This window comes from Suncus etruscus, chromosome 4, assembly GCF_024139225.1.
Source record: "Suncus etruscus isolate mSunEtr1 chromosome 4, mSunEtr1.pri.cur, whole genome shotgun sequence".
NCBI lineage: Eukaryota > Metazoa > Chordata > Mammalia > Eulipotyphla > Soricidae > Suncus > Suncus etruscus.
Window position 1 is genome coordinate 164,719,076 of NC_064851.1, and position 23,334 is coordinate 164,742,409.

Below are 23,334 nucleotides of genomic sequence, written 5' to 3' on the forward strand. Positions count from 1 at the left end.
AATACCTGTGTGTAAAAAGAGCCACTCTCAAGCTACTGTCTATGTTCTCGTCAACATACGTCTGTGAGAAGCTGTTTTCTACTTTGAAACACGTGAAATTAAAGCACTGGTCCATTCTGACTGACACTCATGTAAAGGAACTGCTCTGAGTGGCTACAACTGAATACAAACGTGATTTGCAGATTACTGAAAACAAAAGATGCCATATATCCCACTGAGATTATCATACCATCACTCCAACAAGGTAACAAAAAACACCTGACTGAGCATGTTATATTATGTGTTTAGTATATTATTGTTAAAAATTATATGCTTTTGTGTGAGTGATTGTTTTGGCAGGTCACTGCATGTTGTGGCTCTCTGACTCTCACAGTTTAAAATTTTGGCTCTTTTTGTCGAACTGTTCCACCACCCTTGCTTTATTGTTTGTTTTATGGGCCACACTCAGCACTCAGGGGTTACTCCTGGATTGCACACAGAAATCGTGCTTGACTTGGGGGACCATATGGAATGCTGGGAATAAAACCCAGGTACATCCTGGGTCAGCTGAATGCAAGTCAAATGCCCTACTGCTGTGCTATCACTCCAGCCCCATCCCAAATTTCTTGATAGAGCATCAGATGCAAACTTTTTTATTTTATATATCTTTATTTAAACAGCTTGATTACAAATATGATTGTAGTTGGGTTTCAGTCATGCAAAGAACATCCCCCTTCATCAGTGCAACCTTCCCATCACCAATGTCCCAGATCTCCCTCCTACCCACCCACCCAGCCTGTACTCTAGACAGTGTTCTACTTCCTTCATTCATTCACATTGTTATTATAGTTCTCAATATAGTTATTTCTCTAACAACACTCATCACTCTTTGTTGTAAGCTTCATGTAGTGAGCTGCACCTTCCAGCCCTCTTCTCTTTTATCTCTGAGAATGACTGTAAAAATGTCTTTTATTTTTCTTAAAACCCATAGATGAGTGAGACTATTCTGCATTTTTCTCTTTCCCTCTGACTTATTTCACTCATAATAGATTTCATGTACATCCATGTATAGGAAAATATCATGAACTTTATCTCTCCTGACTGCTGCATAATATACCATTGTGTATATGTACCACAATTTCTTTAGCCATTCATCTGTTGAAGGACATCTTGGTTGTTTCTAGAGTCTGGCTATTGTAAATAGCACTGCAACGAATATAGGTGTGAGGAAGGGATTTTTATATTGTATTTTTATGTTCCTATGGTATACTCCTAAGAGTGGTATAGCTGGATCCTATGGGAGATAAATTTCCAGTTTTTGGAGGAATCTCCATATCATTTTATGTAAAGGTTGAACTAGATGGCATTCCACCAGCAGTGAATAAAAGTTCTTTTCTCTCCACATCTCCACCAGCACTGCTTATTGCCATTCTTTGTAAGGTGTGCCAATCTCTGTGACATGAGAGGTATTCCCTCATTATTGGTGATGTGGAGCATTTTTACATGTGCCTTTTGGCTATTTGTATTTCTACTTTGACAAACTGTCTGTTCATTTCTCTTTTCCCCAATTTTTGATGCAAATTCTTCTGGGATAATAGTGCTTAGACCCTATTTTTATTCTTTTTTTTTTTTTTTTTTTTTGGTGTTTGGGTCACACCTGGCAGGTCTCAGGGGTTACTCCTGCCTCTATACTCAGAAATTACTCTTCTGATATAAGAATAGAATGGCTGTCCTCACTTTTTTGTTTTCCATTTGCTTGAATAATTGATTTCCATCCTTTTATTCTAAGCCTGTGTCTATCCTATACTTTTAGGTGTGTTTCTTGCAGGCAGCAGAAATCCGGTAATTGTTTTCTGATCCATCTCTCTTAATAGGAGAGTTTAGTCCATTGACATTTAAGGGTATTATTGACATAGAGAGCTCTTGTACAATTGTATTGTGTAGGGAGGTTGTTGTTACAATTAAGTGTTTGGATTGTGCAACTCATCTCTGAGTATTTCGTTTATATTTGCTTGTTTAGTGCAAATAGTGCGAGTTTCTTTTTGTCTGCTAGAGAAATAAAACAGAGTTTAGACTGGCGTGGAGGCCACCATTGTGGGCACTTGTGGGCTGCAGCTTAGAAGATGACTCTACACCTCCTTGCAAGTATAGGAAAGAGATGTCTCCATTGTGTGCACTTGGGGACTGCGGGCATGGGCAACAGGGATCTTTCTCACGGGTATCAGGAGAAAGGAGACCAGAGGGTGGGGCCAAAACTAGGTGACTCATCATCGTCCCCACTTAGGGCGGCACTCCAGGGAAGGAACCAAGTTCCACAACACAGGTGACAAAGGAGGGCTGAGACCCAAAGGGAAAACACTGAAGTCACCAAATGCAAATAAGTCCTCCCTCCCATATAAATAAGATTTTCACTGAGTAGTGGACTCTAGGTTGGAAGTTTCTTTCATACGATCATTTAAATATGCCATTCCACTGTCTTCTTGCTTGAGTTCTTTCAAGGAGATCTGGTTTTATTCTTATGATTTTTCCTTTCTATTTGAGTGTTTTCTCCCATATTGCTTTAAGTTCATATTTCTCTTTGTTTTATGCCATTTGGATTATTATATGTCTTGGTGTTGGTTTATTAGGCTCTATTTTATTAGGGACTCTTTTCGCTTCTTGGATTTGCACCAGAGCCTCTTTCCAGATGGTGAGAAAGTTTTCTGCTATTATTTCCTTCACCAATTGTTCTTCCCCTTTTCTTATTTTATCACCCTTATTCCTACAATTCCTAGATTATTTCTTTTGTCTTTGTTCATTAAATATCTAAAATTCCTTCCAATGCTTTACCTCTTATTTCTTTTTTAGCTACTTTGACATTTTTGGTTTGTAGTTTTTCTTCAAGTTCCTTTATGTGAGTCTCCAGCTGTGTAATTCTGCTACTGTGGCTTTCTAAGATATTTTTTTATTTCCTTTAATTTTATTTGTATGGAACCTTCATCTTCCGTAAAAGTTCTTCTTTGAGTTAATTGATTTGTTCATCTATAGATTTCTTCAACTCACTGGCTAGTAAATCCTTGATTTCTATTGTCATGCTTTAATTGCCACTTTTAGGTCCTCATCTATTGGGCTCATGCATTTTGGTGGGCTTAGAAATTTGCTCGGATTTTTCTCTATATTCCCAGCTACTATTGTCGTCCTTTGTTTACTCATAATTATTTGCATTTGGTGACTTACAGTGTTCTCACTTTGGGTCTCAGCCCTCCTTTGTCACCTGTGTTGTGGAATTTGGTTCCTTCCCTGGAGTGCCGCCCTAAGTGGGGACAATGATGAGTCACCTAGTTTTGGCCCCACCCTCTGGTCTCTTTTCTCCTGATACCTGTGAAAAGGATCCCTGTTGCCCATGCCCGCAGTCCCAAGTGCACACAATGGCGACCTCTGTGCTGGTAGTCCATCCTCACATCTCTTTCCTATACTTGCAAGGAGGTGCAGAGTCATCCTCTAAGCCACAGCCCACAAGTGCCCACAACGGCAGCCTCCATGCCTGTCTAAACTTTGTTTTATTTCTCTAGCACCTGATGTACATTCTTAGCTCTTTAAATTTCATAGTTGAGAGCCATACTTTAACTTCTGTATTTTTCAAAACTTTGGTGAATAAAGATCAATATCTCAAAAAAAGTTCTTTGAAGTTTGTTTCTTTCAACTTCATGGGAAACAGCAGGTGGGATGCATGTATAGAGTGGTGGGGATGGGGAATGGGAGGAAGAGAATAAAGTAAGGACAAGGAAGCTAAGAAATTTTCTCTACAGAAACCCTCTACTTACAATATCACTTTTTTCCTTTATAGGGCCATGATCATAGGAAAGATGATATAGAAGCTTAATTATAAATTTGTCTTATGATGAGACCTGGTCTGTTCTCTATGCTTTATTTATGTATTATTTGTTTATGTAATGTGATTTAATTTCAAGGTATGTTTTTATTCCCGAGTAGCCTCCCCAGGTTTGTGTCTTTTTTAAAAGCTTGAGAATAACATGTGATGTATAGGTTTAATTGACAAGACTAGAGGGAAGTCAGTAAGTAAAACTTACCTTTGTAAAATTAATAATTTAAGAAGTCTTTCTGAAAATCAGTTTTATACTAATTTTCTTTAGATAATTGACCAAGAGTTCAAATTCTGGGTTAAACTCATGGCCTTTTTTTGAAAATATAGAAAAAAAGTACCTTTCAAATGACCTATTGAAATAACCTTCATCTTATAATCAAGAAAAATTCAAATCAGATGCTAAACTCATGTTGAATATTAATTTGATGAATATTCTCTGTGATGTGAAATATATTGCCTATTTGGTGATTTGTATAAGTAATTGTTCTTGTGCATGCTCAGCTTTAAAATCAATTGAAATAGCATACAAAGTACATTTCTATTTGGGTAATTGATCACATACTTGGAGGTAGAAATAATTAGGGGAATTATGTAGTTCAATTCTTTCTTTTTATCAATAATTATGGCATAACAGCAACAATACTCAAATTTATAGAGAATTTTTTCAGAAAATGCTATGCTGAAGAAGTTATTCACCTAGTTCAAGGTCAAAGAGAAGTTCAGTATAACCCAAGCTTCCAAATTCTTGACCTATGCTTTACTATTGTCCTATAATTAGAACACATGATTGGTTCACACAATTAAGCGTGGTAATTGGTAAAAATTAACATGTTTAATCTATCAGGAGAATTAAATTTATAGTAAAGTATATTTCTGCTCGATGCTTCAAAGGACAGTTATAAAGATACTATACATTATCAATACAATAAAAGCAATGACAATTTTCTTTCTAATTTTAAAAAATAAACATAATTGAATCTACATATATATAATTGAAAAGAAAAGAGTGGTGCCTCAAGCTATACCTGTATTTGGACTTCCACCTTACAAAGGTAAACAGATTTTTCATTTCTATGGAAAATGATTATCATTTTCTATCAAAGTTAGATTAGATCATTTAGAAATAGACTTTTCTCTCAAATTTCTTCCTTCTTATTTTCTGTCAGCACTGTCATAAAAATTTTTACTTACTCAGCATATTAATAATCAGGGAGTTTCCATTTGGATTTTTCTCTTATCTTTCATGTTGTTTATCTGCACAGGAGCACCTGGGACAAACCCTTTATGTGAGTCATGACTCAGATTACTGAAAAGGTGAAGAATGTAAAAAAAGGAAACATAAAATAACTAGAGAAAAACACACATTAAATATCCAAGGATTTTTATAAGTGTGTGTAGGTAACTTAGATGCAAATGATGGCATTTCATTGCGTTATGCCTTCAGTGATAAAGAGAAGAAAACATCTTGAATAATTTCTCATTATAAAATAAGATATTGTCATGCTTTGCAATTTTCATTTGCTCCTTGGGAAACGTGAACTTCTCTGAAAACATTTATACCAGCTGAACTGCTTTTAGTTGCATAATGAAACATGATAAATTGGGAAGTGGCCCTATGTTGATTCTATTAGAGGGAAAGAATCATTATGCTTTTACATGATTCAATTAATAGTAGAATGTTTCTAATTGATTTTTTTAGTCTGTTTTTTGCCAGGAAATGAGTGACAGAACAGGAAGAGCATAAGCACTACAGATTCATGGAAGCCATATGCTCTGCTCACTGTCTCAGACAAGACCCCAGGGTCCAGCCCTATGTAATTTTCCCATGAGGAGTTTGCTCTTTAAGTCCAGGGTTAAAGACCCACGAATGTAGCAGAAAGTGTTTTCTGAAGTGTCAGCATAGCAGTTTGCCATCTGGAGAAGAAACAGTTCATTAAAGGTGCTGCCCTGAACTAAGCGATTGCCGACTGGATATAAAATTGGTCAATTACGAGCAGGAAATGGGATTTGTTAAAGAGCATGTAGGATGGTCCTCATGTCAGTACACCAGTAAGTTCTCTATGCGATAAAGAGGGCAATGAATTGCGATTTGAGCAGGAGACAGCGGGTACAGTACAGAAGAATCAAGGGCACAAGACAAGTCCCTGCTTCTGGTTCTTTTCCTAATGCCTTAATTCCACAATCTTATGACGAATCTATAAACGTTATTGTTATATCCTTTTTATTCTGATCACCTTTTGGGAATTATGATCAGCATGGAAGATGCATAGAAACTATTTTTTACTGATGAGTAGAAAATAGAATATACAGTTAGAGACTAAAACACCTTTGTTGGTGAATCAGTTTTCTCATGAGAATACATATTGCAGATAATCTTTAAATTCACTTAGAGTCCTTGACTGCAGCATACAATAAAAATCAATTGGTGAAAAAGAAATGAACTGCTGCATTTCATAAAAGCAGTGTTGCTTTACCAAGTACAGATTTTATTGTTTTGCTCTAGGCTAAGGTTAATGTTGAGTGGTGAGAAATATTTTTTTCTTCTCCACCAGTGTAGTCTAGTTTAACATGCCCCCAAATCCACTATAACAGAGAAGGGGGTATTCGTTTAAAGAAAATCACAAAAATATTTTGTGTATGTGTATGTGTACGATTTGAACAGGGCATACAAAATTAATATTGTATCTTGTCATAATACCTCATTACTCTGGTAGATGGCTTATATTAAAGGCAGTGAAGCAAGGAATCAGTACCCTGGGCTTTATTCCTATTGCAGTACTGCAGCTCTCCACGTCATATAATTTCTCCAAAAGTTATGTATGTATAGTGTACTTTCTTAGAATATTTGTGTATTGGGCTAGAAATTATGTTTTTATTATGATTCTTCAAGTTGTAGCTCTTTCAAGTTATGAATGACTGTTTGTAAAGCCATCACTGTTTGTAAAATCAGAAAAATAGTGAGCACTAAATAATGAGCAATGTTTTAGGTTATCCGTATTTGCATATTTATGCAAATGTATGCATCTCAGGTGTATGCAAATATAAATGTAAAATTTATTCTTCTTTTGGGAGATGGAAAAATATAAAGTAACATTTATTTCTTTGGAAACCACCTCAGAATTTTAAACCAAATGTAATTAAGTTTTGTTTTTCAAAGCAGAAATAGCTTTGCATTGCTCCCTGAGAAAAGCAAAAAAAAAATTTTTTTTTTGGATTTGTGGAAAGTGATTTGAAAAGGTAAATTTTTCTCTCATTTGTTGGGACCACACATGTTTTCTTAGCACAGTGCTTCTCAATTATTTTCTGTCATGCCCCCCCTAGGAAGAAGAAAATATTTTCACGCCCCCCACAAGACTGTAAATAGTATTTTTATTAAAAAAACTTTAACCTGCAAAACAAAAATATATAAAATAATTTGAGCTGATTTTTTCATCAGAGGTGATGTCTGGATTATTGGCTACAATGAGCACCATTTGCAATGCATAGCTTTTCGAAGCAGGGTTTGAAGCAGGCACAGCAACTCTCAGCTGTAGAGACATAGAGACAAATGCGGGGTTTAGCTTGTTATGACTGTGTTTGCTGAGGTCAAACGCACCCCCCTTTACAGAGTCTCGCGCCCCCCTGGGGGGCACGCCCCACTATTTGAGAAGCACTGCCTTAGTACTTACTCATGGACTCAAACCTGAGAGTTCTATGTATTCTGAAATTGTTGAGTGAATTAGCTTTATTTTAGAGCTAGCTTGATTCATTATATATATATATATATTAGGTTTTATTCGTTCTCTTGTCTTTGTAACATCTGTCTTTGGCACATGGGTAAAATCAGGTAATGGTTTGATCTCTACAAATTAAGCAAAACAAAATCCTCTTCCCACTTTTATAGCTAAAACTCAGAGCCAGTGGAAGGATGTTAAAAACCCAGGAAAGAGCATAGGGAGAAGCACCTGTGGGGCTGCATCCCTGGTTGAAACTCTCAGCACTAGAAAACAGCACTAGGAATTATTCTTGAGCACAGAATTCATTCTAGCCCTTGATGGCTGTGGTATTACAGCCTACAGTTAACACCCCCCAAAAAAAAACCTTAATGCTAAAAAATTAGAAAGCAATTAAAAGAAGATTTTGACCCATTCTGTAGTTTGTATGATTAGCAAATAGAACAAAGTAACATAATCATCACACCATAGCGGTTTTATATATTAAATTAAATTAAATTAAATTAAATTAATTATTATTTATTACCTCTCAAATAGTGCTTAGAGATATGAATGATCATCCTTAGACAGTATTATGGTAAAGTGAAATGCTAGCAAAATAATCTTTGCTATTATTATACAAAGGGTCAAGAAAAAGTGCTCACCCAGTGCTTGGACCCTTTGTAGCATAAAAAAAAAAAGCTGATTTACCATAATTAGCATTTAGTCTGGGGATAATTTTTTTGAAACCTTTTTTTCTTTATTTAAACATCTTGATTACATATATGATTGTGATTAGGTTTCAGTCATGTAAAGAACACCCCTTTCACCAGTGCAACATTCCCACCACCAATGTCCCAAATCTCCCTCCATCCCACCCCACTCCCCCTGTACTCCAGACAGGCTTTCCAGTTCCCTCATTCATTCACATGATTATGGTAGTTCTCTGTGTAGTTATTTCTATAACTGCACTCACGAATCTTTGTGGTGAGCTTCATGAAGTGAGTTGAAAGTTTCAGCCCTCCTCATTTTCTCTGAGGATTGTTGCAAAAATGACTTTTATTTTTCTTAAAACCCATAGATGAGTGAGACTATTCTGCGTCTCTCTCTATCCCTCTGACTTATTTCACTCAGCATGATAGATTCCATGTACATCCATGTATAGGAAAATTTCATGACTTCATCTCTCCTGACAGCTGCATAATATTCCATTGTTTATATGTACCACAGTTTCTTTAGCCATTCTTTTGTTGAAGGGCATCTTGGTTGTTTCCAGAGCCTGGCTATCGTGAATAGTGCTGCAATAATATAGGTGTGAGGAAGGGGTTTTTGCATTGTGTTCTTATGTTCTTAGGGTATATCTCTAGGAGTGGAATAGCTGGGTCGAATGGGAGCTCAACTTCCAGATTTTGGAGGAAACTCCATATCGCTTTCCATAGAGTTTGGACTAGAAGGCATTCCCAGCAGCAGTGGATAAGAGTTCCTTTCTCTCCACATCCCCGCCAGCACTGTTTGTTTTCATTCTTTGTGATGTGCGTCAATTTCTGTGGTGTGAGGTGGTATCTCATAGTTGTTTTGATTTGCATCTCTCTGATTAGTGACGAGGAGCATTTTTTCATGTGCCTTTTGACCATTTGTATTTTTTTATCAAAGCATCTGTTCATTTCTTCTCCCCATTTTTTGATGGGATTAGATTTTTTTTTCTTGTAAAGTTCTGTCAGTGCCCTGGATATTAGCCCCTTATCTAATGAGTGTTGGGTGAATAGTTTCTCCCACTCGGTGGGTGACTCTTGTCTCCTGGGCACTATTTCTTTTGAAGTGCATAAGCTTCTCAGTTTAATGTATTCCCATCTGTTGATCTCTGCTTCCACTTGTTTGGAAAGTGCAGTTTCCTCCTTGAAGATGCCTTTAGTCTCAATGTCATGGAGTGTTTACCGACATGTTGTTCTATATACCTTATGGTATCAGGTCTGATATCAAGGTCTTTAATCCACTTGGGTTTTACCTTCGTACTTGATGTTAACTGGGGATCTATGTTCTCTATTTTGCAAGTGGCTAACCAGTTTTGCCAGCACCACTTGTTGAAGAGGTTTTCCCTGCTCCACTTAGGATTTCTTGCTTCTTTGTCAAAAATTAGGTAATTGTATGTCTGGGGGACAATCTATGAGAACTCAAGCCTATTCAATTGATCTGAGGGTCTTTTTTTATTCCAATACCATGCTGTTTTGATAACTATTGCTTTGTAGTACAGTTTAAAGTTGGGGAAAGTAATGCCTCCCATTTTCCTTTTCCCTAGGAGTGTTTTAGCTATTCAAGGGTGTTTATTGTTCCAGATGAACTTCGTAAGTATTTGATTCACTTCTTTAAAGAATGTCATGGGTATTTTTAAGGGGATCACATTAAATCTGTATAATGCTTTGGGGAGTATTGCCATTTTAATGATGTTAATCCTGCCAATCCCCGAGCATGTTATGTGTTTCCATTTCCTTGTGTCCTCTCTTATTTCTTGGAGCAGGACTTTATAGTTCTCAAGTCTGGGAATAATTTTATACCACATGAGTTGATAGGATAAAATTGAAGATACTGTGTATTCTGGCAATTACATTAAATTAGAATTAGACTTCTGTGTACACTACTTTTGTGTCCAATTTGCCTTTAATAAAATACTCTTTCCATTGAGCAGGAATTCACAATGAGCTAGAAGATTGAAACATATCAATGCATATTTATGTTGCTGGATTCTACTATTAAACATTATCTATCACTTTGGAGCAGATGGCCTTTTATATATATATGAAGATATATATACACTTACAGATAAGTGTATCTATATGTGTATATATTTTATATACATATATATCTTATCTATAAGTGTATATATATTTAATATCATGAAATTGTCATTGGGACCACAAAAAAACGTGCTCCAGGTCTGTGATTCTGATTTAGAACTAGAAATCAATGACTGAACTCCAGTGATTTGTAATTTTATAATATTTTTCTTGATAATGTGGGTTCTAAGCAAACATTGAGATTACAGTAATACAGCTTTAACTATGTAATTTGACAGTTCATAATAATTTTTATGTTTAAAGCTATTTTGCTGAAAAAATATTTTTAATATGACAGTCTTTATTTCAATCAATATTTTCCTGACCCATATCAGGGAAAAAAATCCTTGTTAAATTTAAATACCATAATTAAAAACTTGGAAATAGTTGAGTTTCAGTCTTACAATATACAACACTTTTCATCCATGAATATTTCCAATGTTCTTGATTTCTCTCTCACCTTCCTCTCCTGGCCTATATTTAGGGAAGGTATTTTACTCATTTTTCTCCTCTCTCTCTCTTCCCTCTTCCTTTTTTACTTTTTAGGCATTTTGCTTTACATTATTATTAATGAAGAGATACTGTTAATATCACTTTATGTCTATTCAACACCCAGTTATTGACCAGAGTGACAAGATCTAATCATCATTGTCACAGTTGTCCATTTTCTGCCCTAATTTCACTGATTCAGTCTTAGGGGCAAGCTTCCTAACATGGACTAGTACTCCTCTCTTGTGTCTCGGGATATTATAGCCACACTTTTATTTTTCTTATATATCCCATAAATTAGATTGTTCTATATCTTTCTCCTTCCCTCTGACTCATTTCACTCAGCACAGTATTCTTCAAATTAATCCATATATAATCAAATTTCATTTTTCCTAACAGCTACGTAGTATACTATTATGTAGTTATACCAGTCTCTTTAGCCTTTCATCTGTCCTCAGGCACTTCCGTTGTTTCCAGATTCTGGCTATTGTAAATAGTGATGTGATAAACATAGAAGTTCAGGGCCTGGAGAGATAGCACAGCGGTGTTTGCCTTGCAAGCAGCTGATCCAGGACCAAAGGTGGTTGGTTCGAATCCCGGTGTCCCATATGGTCCCCTGAGCCTGCCAGGAGCGACTTCTGAGCACGTAGCCAGGAGCACTGCAGGGTGTGGCCCAGAAACAAACAAACAAACAAAAAGTTCAGATAACATTTTTGTATTATGTTTTTTTTTTTTTTTTTTTTTTGGTTTTTGGGCCACACCCGTTGATGCTCAGGGGTTACTCCTGGCTATGCGCTCAGAAGTCGCTCCTGGCTTGGGGGACCATATGGGACGCCGGGGGATCGAACTGTGGTCCGTCCAAGGCTAGCGCAGGCAAGGCAGGCACCTTACCTCTTGCGCCACCGCCCGGCCCCGTATTATGTTTTTAAGTCCCTTAAGGTATACTGGTATAGCTGGATCATATGGGAGATCAATTTCTAGGGTTTTTTTTTTTTTGAGGAATATTCATGGTGTCTTTCAAAAAGTCTGGACAAGTTGGCATTTCCACCAGCAAGAAAGAAAGTCTTTTCTCCCTGTATCTGCTGCAGCACTTATTCTTTTTGTTTTTTTGTTTGTTTGTTTGTTTTGTTTTTTTTTGTGTGTGTGTGATGTGTGCGATTCTCTGTGGTGTGAGATTATACCTCAAAAATAGTCTGTCTTTTTGCATACTCCAATCTCTTTAAAAGTGAGAGAATTGAAAAAAGCAGTAAAATTTTATTTAGATAATTAAAGACCAACTAAAAAAATTCTAATCTCAAAACTAAAAGACGACCATGAATTTTTAACTATAATCAACTCTATGGCTTGGAGCAAAGTTTGAACAAGTCATGAAATCATGAGTTATATGGGAATCTAAAGATGTGGGTCTGAAACTCTTAAAGTAAACTTGGTGTATATATTTTTGTGAATGTATACTTGTCTTAGCACATTTCAGGTATACATTAATTGTTAAATAACTACTTAATTCTAGTTAACATTTATCTCTCTATTGTTAAAATTCTTATGTGTGGATATAAATTCTTCAGGTCTATTTTTAAGATTAACTTTCAAATATAAAGTATACTCTGTTGTCTATAGTAAGTAGGTGTACTTTTTATATGTTATACCTTCTTATTTAATATTTGAAAGTTTAAATTTTACAAATGTCCGTTTTTAACTTACTTTATTCCTAAATGGTTGATTTTAAGAAGTAAGTTCTTTGCACATTTCTTCTTTGTGTAACTATTTTATTTAGGATTTTATGAGAACTTCCTCTATATCACTAAATTTTGTTATAAAAGATAAGCCCCTGGAAAGTGATAATTTCATCACTGATGTGTTTCTTTTAAAATGAATGTCAAAGTATCAAGATTCAGCTACAATAGGTGATGATTTGTGAAAAAGCAGTAACATATGATATAGGTCTCGTGATGTTGTAAAGAGAGCAGATTCCATCTGTTGAAATTAGGCCATGGGAGGATTGTGTATAAGCTGGAAATTAAGGCTCTGTATATATGACTATTTTCTTTCTTTTTTTTTTAATTTTTATTGTGATCATAATGGCTCACATATCTTTCACAGTAGTATTTTAGGTACATATTCACATTGAATCAGGGAAATACCCATCATCAAATTTGTCCTCTCCCCATCCTAGTTCCCTTTCTGCAACCCATATACCCCACCATCACCCCCAGGCTGCTAGAGTAGGTGGACCCCTCTTTATCTAGCTTACTATTAGTGATCATATATTTGTTTGGTCCTGGTACCCTCCCTTGTTTTCCCCTCTATTTAAAAGGTGGAACTAGATAAATGAGTTATGTAGTTTTGTTTGAAGGAAAAAAAAGTAATAGAATGGGGTTACAAAATAAGAAAAAATAAAAAGAAGTAAAATACTTTGAAAATGGGTGGAGACCTTCTCTAGAGGCTTTCAAACTCAGTTTGAGAGAGGACATGAAAAAAGTAATTGAAACACCACAACAATACAGAAAGAAATATCAAATTAAATATCCAGTGAGTACTATAGCAATAAAGACAAGCACCACACAATAGTCTCGGTTCTGAAATCAAATCATGCCTGAGTGCAAAAAGAAAGAGAAAGATAAGATAAAATAAAATGAAATAAAATAAAATTGGAGATATCAACTTCAATATCTACACCAAAATAAAGACGTCAAAAAATCAATCAATCAATAAATAAATGTGTGGAAAGATGATTATTTTGTGTGTGTGTGTGTGTGTGTGTGTTCTCGTTTTCCCCCTGCATAGGCACATTAAGTATTGGGGATATTAAAGAGGGAATTCCCTTGTCCTAGGAGTTACAGGGTTGCTCTACCCCTGAAGTATACTGTTATGGGATTAACTGTAGACTCCTTGCATGATCATTTACACTCTCCTCTGTGCTTTTGTGGTGTATGGAAGACTTCTGCTTCATCTTGGATGGTAAATCAGACCTCTGTATTTAGAGATCTTGGTGACTGTGCAGCTCAAGGAATGGAGCTTATGATGGAGTCTTTGTGGTTCTAGCAGTTCTGCTTCTTCAGTGTCATTTTAATCCATCTTCTGTAATTGGTGGTCTTGGTCATTATGTTGCTCCTAGGATGAAGCCTGGGATAAAGTCTTCCATTATGTTTCCGGAAGACCCATCAGTTGAGGTTGCCTCAGTCAGACCTCTGGAGTTGGAGATCTTGTTTGTTGAACAGATCGTAGACCAAAAGCTATGCTAGAGCTTTTCGTTGCTGTTGTTGTGAGATGCGTACTGTCGAGTCCTGGTTGTAACAACCAGTCATCTGTATATAACAATCTTGGCTTTTGCTCAGGTCAAAAGATGACTGTTTTCTGATTTTGTCTTATCGTTGGCTGATGAGGAAGGAAAACTTGCTCTTAGATCAAGTTGTTTCCATTTCCTCATTGTCAGGTTATAAATTTAGAACTGGAGCATGGTGGCATCAGAGCAGCATTATGAATGCCCTGGAGGGGATTTGGTTCCTGAACTGTTGTGGAGAACTCTGTGATTTCTATGTCTGTGATCCAGGAGTCAAGGCTGGATGGTCTGTATCTAGTTCCCTGAAGTCTAAGTTGGTTCCACATGACATACATTCAGGGTGGAAGATGTCCCTGCGTAGTAAAGAAATATGAGTTCTTATCCCTAGTAGATAAGAGCTTGTTTTTACATGTAAAATTTCCCCTTTGTTTAATATGTCTTTGCAGGAAGAAGTGGTGCTACATTATATTGCTGGTGGATTTTGGGGGGTGGAGAGAGAAGAAAACAGACACACACCAAAAACTAAAAATATATATGCTCACACATATCTAAAGAAAAAAAAATGTTGGAATAAGAAATGGCTGGAAAGTGAAAATCGACCCATATCTCACTCCTTATACAAAAGTCAACTCAAAATGGATCAAAGATCTGGAAATCAGACCTGAATCTATAAAGTTTATCGAGAATAAAATAGGCAGAACACTCGAAGACCTTTATATTAAAAGGGTCTTTGAGAATGGAGCACCAATGGCAAAAACGTTAGCATCAACTATAAACAAATGGGACTATATCAAACTAAAAAGCTTCTGCATGGCAAAAGAAACCCTACTTAATGCAAGAAGACAGCTAACAGAATGGGAAAAAATCTTTTCACTTGATATATCAGATAAAGGGCTGATATCTAGAACATACAAAGCGCTCAGAAACCTGAGTCCTTCAAAACCAAACGAAGCCATAAAAAAATGGGGAGACGAAATGAATAGACATTTCTCTGAGGAAGAGAGAAGGATGGCCAACAAACACATGAAAACATGCTCACCTTCACTCGTCATCAGGGAGATCCAAATCAAGACAACAATGAGATACCACCTCACACCAGTGAGGTTGGCTCACATCAAAAATAATGGGAACAACCTTTGTTGGAGAGGATGTGGTATGAAAGGAACTCTCATTCATTGCTGGTGGGAATGCCCTTTGGTCCAACATCTATGGAGAAAAGTCTGGAGAGTGCTCAAAGAACTCAGAATTGAGCTGCCATTTGACCCAGCAATTGCTCTCCTAGGCATATATCCCCAAGATGGAAGGACATTCATTCCAAAATATGTATGCACCCCACTATTTATTGCAGCACTCAGTATAATAGCCAAATCTTGGAACCAACCTCGATGTCTAACAACAGATGAATGGATCATTAAAATGTGGTACATATATACAATGGAATATTACATGGCAGTTAGAAATGATACAATCACAGACTTTGCAGCAACGTGGATGGACCTAGATCATGTTATGTTAAACGAAGTAAGTCAGAAGACAAAAGAAAAACACAGAATGGTAGCACTATTCTGAAACACCTAGAATACATAAAAAACAAAAAAAGGACATTGAAGAAGCATAACTGCTAGAACCACAAAGAAAGACTTCATAAACTCCATTCCCTGATCCTCACAGCCACCAAGATCTCTAGAAACAGGTCTGATTTTACCATCCAAGATAAAGTAGAAGTCTTCCACATACCACGAAAGCAGCAAGAGGAGAATAAATGATCTATTTTTTTGACATCTTTATTTTGGTGTGGAGATTACGGTTGATGTCTCCAATATTATTTTATTTTATTTTGTTTTGTCTTTCTCTTTCTTTTTGCACTTGAGTATGATTTGATTTCAGAACCGAGATTATTGTGTGGTGCCTGTCTTTATTGTTGTGGTGCTTATCGGTTATTTAATTCGATATTTTTTTGTGTGTGTGTGTGTGTATTGTTGTGGTATTTTAATTACTTTTTTCACATCCTCTCTCAAACTGAGTTTGGAAGCCTCTAGACAGGACTCTGCCTATTTTCAGTATATTTGATTTTTGATTGAGAAGAGGGCATATTAGGTGATGGGTATTCCCCTGATTTAATGTGAATATGTACCCAAAATACTACAGTGAAAGATATGTAAGCCATTGTGGAAAAAAAAAATTGTGTTTTTAATCAGAAACTTTCTTTGACTTACATGTATTATTATTATATTAATTATATTATATGTTATGTTATGTCACTATATTATGTTATATTAGTTTACCTTATTATGTTAATCAATTTTGTCCTTTAAATGAATTCTTACTTAAAAAAAAACAACTTTAGTTTGCCCTGAAGAAAAAAAAAAAAAAAAAGAAAGAAATGGCTGGATGTGGGGGATGCTAGGCAGAGTGTTGATGGCTCTACTTGCAGAGTCTCCGCCCGGCTGTGCTTCTTCTGAGAAAACTGAGGACCTGAAGGGAGCCCTGTCCTGTGCTTCTCTGTCTTTCCTGAATTCTTCTCAGAGCCCTGGGAAGCGAACCCCAAAAAAACTACATTCTGAAGCTACCCAGAGAGCGAGTGAGTGAATACGAAATGGCTGGATGTGGGGGTTGCCAGGCAGAGTGCTGATTGCTCTACCTGCAGAGTCTTTGCCCAGCTGTGCTGGATCACAGAAGCAAGCATTTCTCCCCAAAACTGTCTTATCTGCTGTGTACTCGGGCTTAAGATTTGTTCCTGTGTGAGGCTTCATCCACGGATGACTCCCTTCCCTTAGAGGCACTTCAGCCCATCCAGAAAGGGCAGAGCCAGAGAAGTGTGCAGCCTGCATCATATAGCCAATGAATACCACCACAACACATAGAAAAACCCAAAATACAAGTGTGACAATGGGGAAACAACGCAGGCCAGCATCAGACATAGAGAATGAAGAGGACAATTCTGATGACCAGATAATGGCCAACCAACTAATCAACCTCTCAGATAAGGACTTTAGACTAGCAATATGGAAGATGTTCAAAGAACTCAAAGAAACCATGGATAGAGTTGAACAGAACACTAATAAGAACCAAGAAAATATGAAGACAGAAATCACAAAACTCCAAACTGAAATAACATATCAATTAACAAGCCTGAAAAAGTCAGTAAACGAAGTGAATGACAAAATGGATAAGCTCTGGGACAGGGTATCAGAAGCTGAGAATAGACTTGGTGCTGTGGAAGATGAGATACATAACAATTCCATACAGCAGGAGAGATTGGACAAAAAACTTAAAGCAAATGAGCAGGCAACAGAAAAATTAGTCAAAGAATGGGAACAGATGAAAATAGAAGTCTATGATAAGATCAACAGAAACAACTTAAGAATCATTGGAGTCCCAGAGACTCAGGAAGAAAATTCCCAGGAAGAATCAATGGTCAAGAACATCATTAAAGAGAAACTTCCAGAGCTAAAGAATATAGGTGATCAAATCCTACATGCTCGAAGAGTACCAACCAAAAGAGACCCCAGAAAAAACACCCCAAGACACATCCTAGTCACAATGACAAATCCCACAGATAGAGACAGAATTCTGAAAACAGCAAGATCAAAAGAGGAAATTACGTTCAAGCAAGCTTCCCTGAGATTTACAGCAGACCTGTCACCAGAAACACTCAATGCTAGAAAGCAGTGGTGGGATATTGTGACAAGACTGAATGAAATGAATGCTTCACCTAGAATACTATACCCAGCAAAACTCACTTTCCGGTTTGACGGAAGAATTCATGGTTTCACAGACAAGAAACAGATCAGAAAGTTTACAGACTCAAAACCAGTCTTAAGAGAAAAACTGAAAGACCTAATTTAAGACAAGACTAACCAAAAGACACACCAAATTTCGATATAAAGATGGCATTAATTCCCAGGATAATTCTTTCTCTCAATGTCAATGGACTAAATGCACCAGTTGAGACACAGAGTGGCTAAATGGATCAAAAAACTCAATCCAACCTTCTGCTGCCTACAAGAAATGCACCTGAATAGTCAGAACAAACATAGACTCAAAATAAAAGGCTGGAGAAAAATTATCCAAGCAAACAACACCCATAAAAAAGCTGGAGTGGCCATACTAATATCAGATAATGCAAACTTTATACTCAGGAAGGTTGTAAGGGACAAAGATGGACATTTTATATTAATCAAGGGGTATGTAGAACAGGAAGAAATAACTCTCCTAAACATATATGCACCGAATGAGGGGCCAGCAAAATATTTAATACAACTGTTGACAAATCTGAAAAATAATATCAATAACAACACAATAATTGTGGGGAACCTCAACAGGGTTTTGTAAACACTGGATAGGTCAACCAGACTGAAACGCAACAGGAATATAGTAGACCTGAGTAGAGAAATGGACAAAGGAGGCCTAGTGGATATATATAGGACACTTCATACCCAGAAACATGGATACACATTCTTCTCCAATGTACATGGGACGTTCTACAGGATAGACTACATGCTAGCACATAAAACATACATACATAATATCAAGAGGATAGAAATTTTGCAGACTACCTTCGCTTACCACAAAGCTCTGAAATTATCTGTGAATTCCAAAGGGACTCAGAAGAAAAACTTTAACACCTGGAAGTTAAACAGCCTCATACTCAATAACCAGTGGGTCCGAGATGAAATCAAGGAGGAAATAAAAAGGTTCCTGGAAACAAATGACAATAAATACACAAACTATAGAACATATGGGACACAGCAAAAGCAGTACTGAGAGGAAAATTTATAGCTTTGCAAGCACACATCAGGAAGGAAGAAGGAGCTTACCTGAGTAGCTTAATGACACCGCTAAAAGAACTAGTAAGTGCTCAACAAAAGGACCCAAAAATAGGGAGACAGAAGGAAAAAACAAAGCTGAGAGCAGAAATCAACGAAGTGAAAACCCAAAAAACAATCCAAAAGATCAACGAAAGCAGAAGTTGGTTCTTTGAAAAAATAAACAAGATTGATACACCACTGGCAAACCTAACAAAGAAAGAGAGAGAGAAACTTGGTAACTTGTATTAGAATAAAAAAGGGGAGATCACTACTGATATGACAGAGATTCAAAGGGTAATCAAAAACTGCTTTGAGAAACTCTACGCCACTAAAAATGAGAACCTGGAAGAAATGGATAAATTCTTGGACTCTTATAATCTTCCACGGTTGAAGGAAGAGGATGTAGCATATCTAAACACCCCCATCACCATTGATGAAATTAAAACGGTTATCAAATGTCTGCAGAAAAACAAAAGCCCAGGCCCAGATGGATTCACTAATGAATTCTTTCAAACTTTCCAAGAGGAACTACTGCCAATCTTGGCAAGACTCTTTCATGAAATTGAACAAACGGAAACACTTCCAAATAGCTTTTATGAAGCCAAAATCACCCTGATAATTAAGCCAGACAGAGATGCTATGAAAAAAGCATATATATATTTACAATGAAAGTATAGGCTTCCTCCCCATTGTCTTTTGAGATTTCCTTGTGAGGTGTGCGGTCCAGGCAGAGAGGTCTTTGGTATAGTTTTTGCAGTGGGGGTCCTTTGGAGCTAGTTCTGATATCAAACCACAGTTGCTGTTAGGGAGAGGTGATTAGGAGGGCGACACTGCATGAGTCATTCAGGGTGTTGGTTGTGTTTTCTTGTAAATGAGTATTTTCAATTACAAGATTTTGAAGTTGCCGTTACTGTCATTTAATACAAAGTTTTCAGTGTTGAATCTAGACAACTGTTTTGTGTTAAAGGGCCAGAAAGAATAATCTTGCATAAAGAGTGATGACAGAGAGATAGTTAAGACATAGACAAGTGTTCAGGAGATGAAGCTCTATATAAACTAGAAATTACTCTTCATAAACCAGAAGTGTCACTCAAAGTCCCTTCCAAAATTTCTGGTAATATTGTTGGAAATATATACCTGGAGTGCAGGAGGCTGACTTGCGTTTTTTATTAAGATTGTAAATCCAAACGCAAGCTTGTTATTGTTAGTAAATTTATTTCTTTTTTATTTTTAATTATATGTTAACATCTTTATACAATTTGATTACAAACATGAATTTAGTTGGGTTTTAGTCATATACAGAACACCCCTCCTTCACCAGTGCAATATTCCCATCATCAATGCTCCAAATCTCTCACCTCCCTATATCCCCACCTGTATTTAAGACGGGCTTTCTACTTTCTTCATTCATTCACATTGTTATGTTAGTTGTCAGTGTAGTTATTTCTCTAACTATACTCACCACTCTTTGTGGTGTGCCTCCTATTGTGAGCTGTATCTTCCAGTCACTAACCAGTGAGTTCAAGAAATCCATAGATGAACAAATCAAACAAGAAGAACTTTTAAAACAGAATACACATTCTTTTTTAGTGCACATGGACCTTCTCTAGAATATGCCATGCCTTAGTATATATATGTACATATATATATATATATCTTGCATAAGTCACAAATATAACGATTATTAGAAACACCATAGCAGATCACTATGAAACAGAGGTCAAGATTGAATGTAAAAAGAAGTTATGGAGAAAATCCAATATCTGGAAAGTAAGCAACATGTTGCTCAACAACAGCTGGATCAGAGGAACTCAGGAAGAAATAAAAAGATTTCTTAAGACAATTGATAATGAAGAGACAAGTTGTCAAAATCTGTGGGAAACAGCAAAAGCAGTAATTAGGGTGAAACTCATAGCAATACAGGCCTATGTCAGGAAAGAGGAAAATAACAAAATCAACATTTATAAGGACAACTTAGGAGCTGGAAAAACAGCAGCAAAAAACCCTAACACAACCGGAAGACAAGAAATAATTAGAAAACTAAAGCAGAAATAAAGAATGTAGAAACTAAGAAAACAATTCAAAACATCAATTAGACCAGAAGTTGGTTTTTCGAAAGAATAAGACATGTGGGGATGCCCCAGCCTACTTTAAAAAGATTATACACCATGAACAAGTGGGTTTCATCCCAGGGATGCAAGGATGGTTCAACATATGCAAATCATCACCATGCAGCACATCAACAACAAAAAAAAAGACAAAAATCACATGATTATATCAACTGATGCAGAGAAGGTGCTTGACAAAGTCCAACACTCATTCATGATGAAAACACTCAACAAAATAAGACTGGAAGGAAGCTTTCTCAAGATAGTTACAACTATTTAAAATAAGTGCACAGCCAAAATTATCCTTAATGGCAAAAACTGAAAGCATTACCACTAAGGTCAGAAACTAGGTAAGGCTGTCCTCTCTTCCACTCTTATTCAATATAGTTTTAGAAGTCCTAGCAATAGCGATTGGACAAGAGAAGGGAATCAAAGGAATCCAAATAAGAGAAAAAACTCAAATGATCTATTTCTGTAGATGATATGATGATCTAATTCAAAGTCCCTTAAGAGTCCACAATAAAACTCCTAGAAACAATTAACCAATACAGCAAATTGTCTGGCTACAAAGTCAATACATAAAAGATTGTAGTGTTCCTCTATACAAATAATGAAGTCCAGGAGAAAGATTAAAGAGAAAATCCCATTTAAAATGTTTCCAAAAATATCAAGTATCTAGGAATAAACCTTACAAGAGAAGTGAAGGACCTATACCAGGGGTCTCAAATTCGCGGCCCGCTGGCCAATTTTGGCCCTCTGGACAACATTTTGTGGCCCGCGGCTGATCTTCAAATATTGCAGTATTTGTAATTATTCGCTTATAGAATAATTGCAATAAAATCACATTAGTAAAAAAAATTGCATTAAATATTTGCATACCTCGAACAGTTCTGTTTGGGGTATGTGAATGTTTAATGCGATTTTTTGCAATTTTTTCTTACTAATGCGATTTTTTATTGCGAATATTTGGTAAGCAAATAATCATGAATACTTTGCACCTAGCGCAGATGTCATTTCCACTGCTCCTGCCTGCTGTCCCTTGCAGTATCGGAGGCCCAAGGGAGAGAAGTTTATTACAGAATTAAATTTTGTCATACCTTCATCATGACTTCATCAAAGCCTGTAGTGAAGAGGAAGATTGATGACGAGCACAGACAATTTCAGGTAAAGTGGGAGACACAGTATTTCTTTGTTGAGCACACGGTCATCCCCACATGTCTTATTTGCTCAGAAAAAGTTGCAGTGCACAAGGAATACAACTTGAAACACCATTATTCAACTAAACATGCTGAGGAATGTGCATAATATCAAGGAAATGAGAGAGCCAACTGGGTTGCCAGTCTTAAAGCATGTCTAATGAGGCAATAAAATTTCTTCAAGAAAGCAACCAAAGAGAATGTTGCATCATCAAAGCTAGTTACATGGTTAGTGAGATGATTGCTAAGGCAGGGAAACAATTCACAGAAGGAGAGTTTGTTAAAAAATGCATGCTACAGGCTGCAAGTATTATCTGTCCAGAAAAGAAAGGTCAGTTTAGCAAAATCAGCCTTTTTGCCAACACTGTGGCAGAGAGCATTTCTGACAAGTGGCATTTATTATCAACTGTGTGAGAAAGCCAAATTTTTGATACATACTCAGTTGCTCTTGGTGAGGGCAAATCCATGTTGAAAAGAAGAAACTAGGTGGCCTCTCCCCACCCAACTTGAAGCTCTACTACAAAGCCATAGTGATCAAAACAGAACTGGAACAAAGACAGACTTTCAAACCAATGGCTCAGAATAGAATATCCAGTGACATACCCCAAATATAGGTCAACTAATATTTGACAAAGGAGCCAAGAACTTGAAATGGAACAAAGACAGCCTCCTCAACAATTGGTGTTTGGAACAACTGAATAGCCATCTATAAAAATTAGATTGACCTTTCTTCTGAGGAAACTGAGGACCTGAAGGGAGCCCTGTCCTGTGCTTCTCTGTCTTTCCTGAATTATTGAAGCTCTCCTCTGAGCCCTAGTAAGTGAAACCAAAAAAAAAACTACATTCTAAAGCTACCCAGTGAGCGAGTGAGTGAGTAAAAAATGGCTGACTGTGGGGGTTGCCAGGCAGAGTGCTGATTGCTCTACCTGCAGAGTCTCTGCCCTGTTGTGCTTCTTCTGAGGAAACTGAGGACCTGAAGAGAGCCCTGTCCTGTGCTTCTCTGTCTTTCCTGAATTCTTGAAGCTCTCCTCAGAGTCCTGGGAAGCAAGCCCCAAAAATACTGCATTTTGAAGCTGCCCAGAG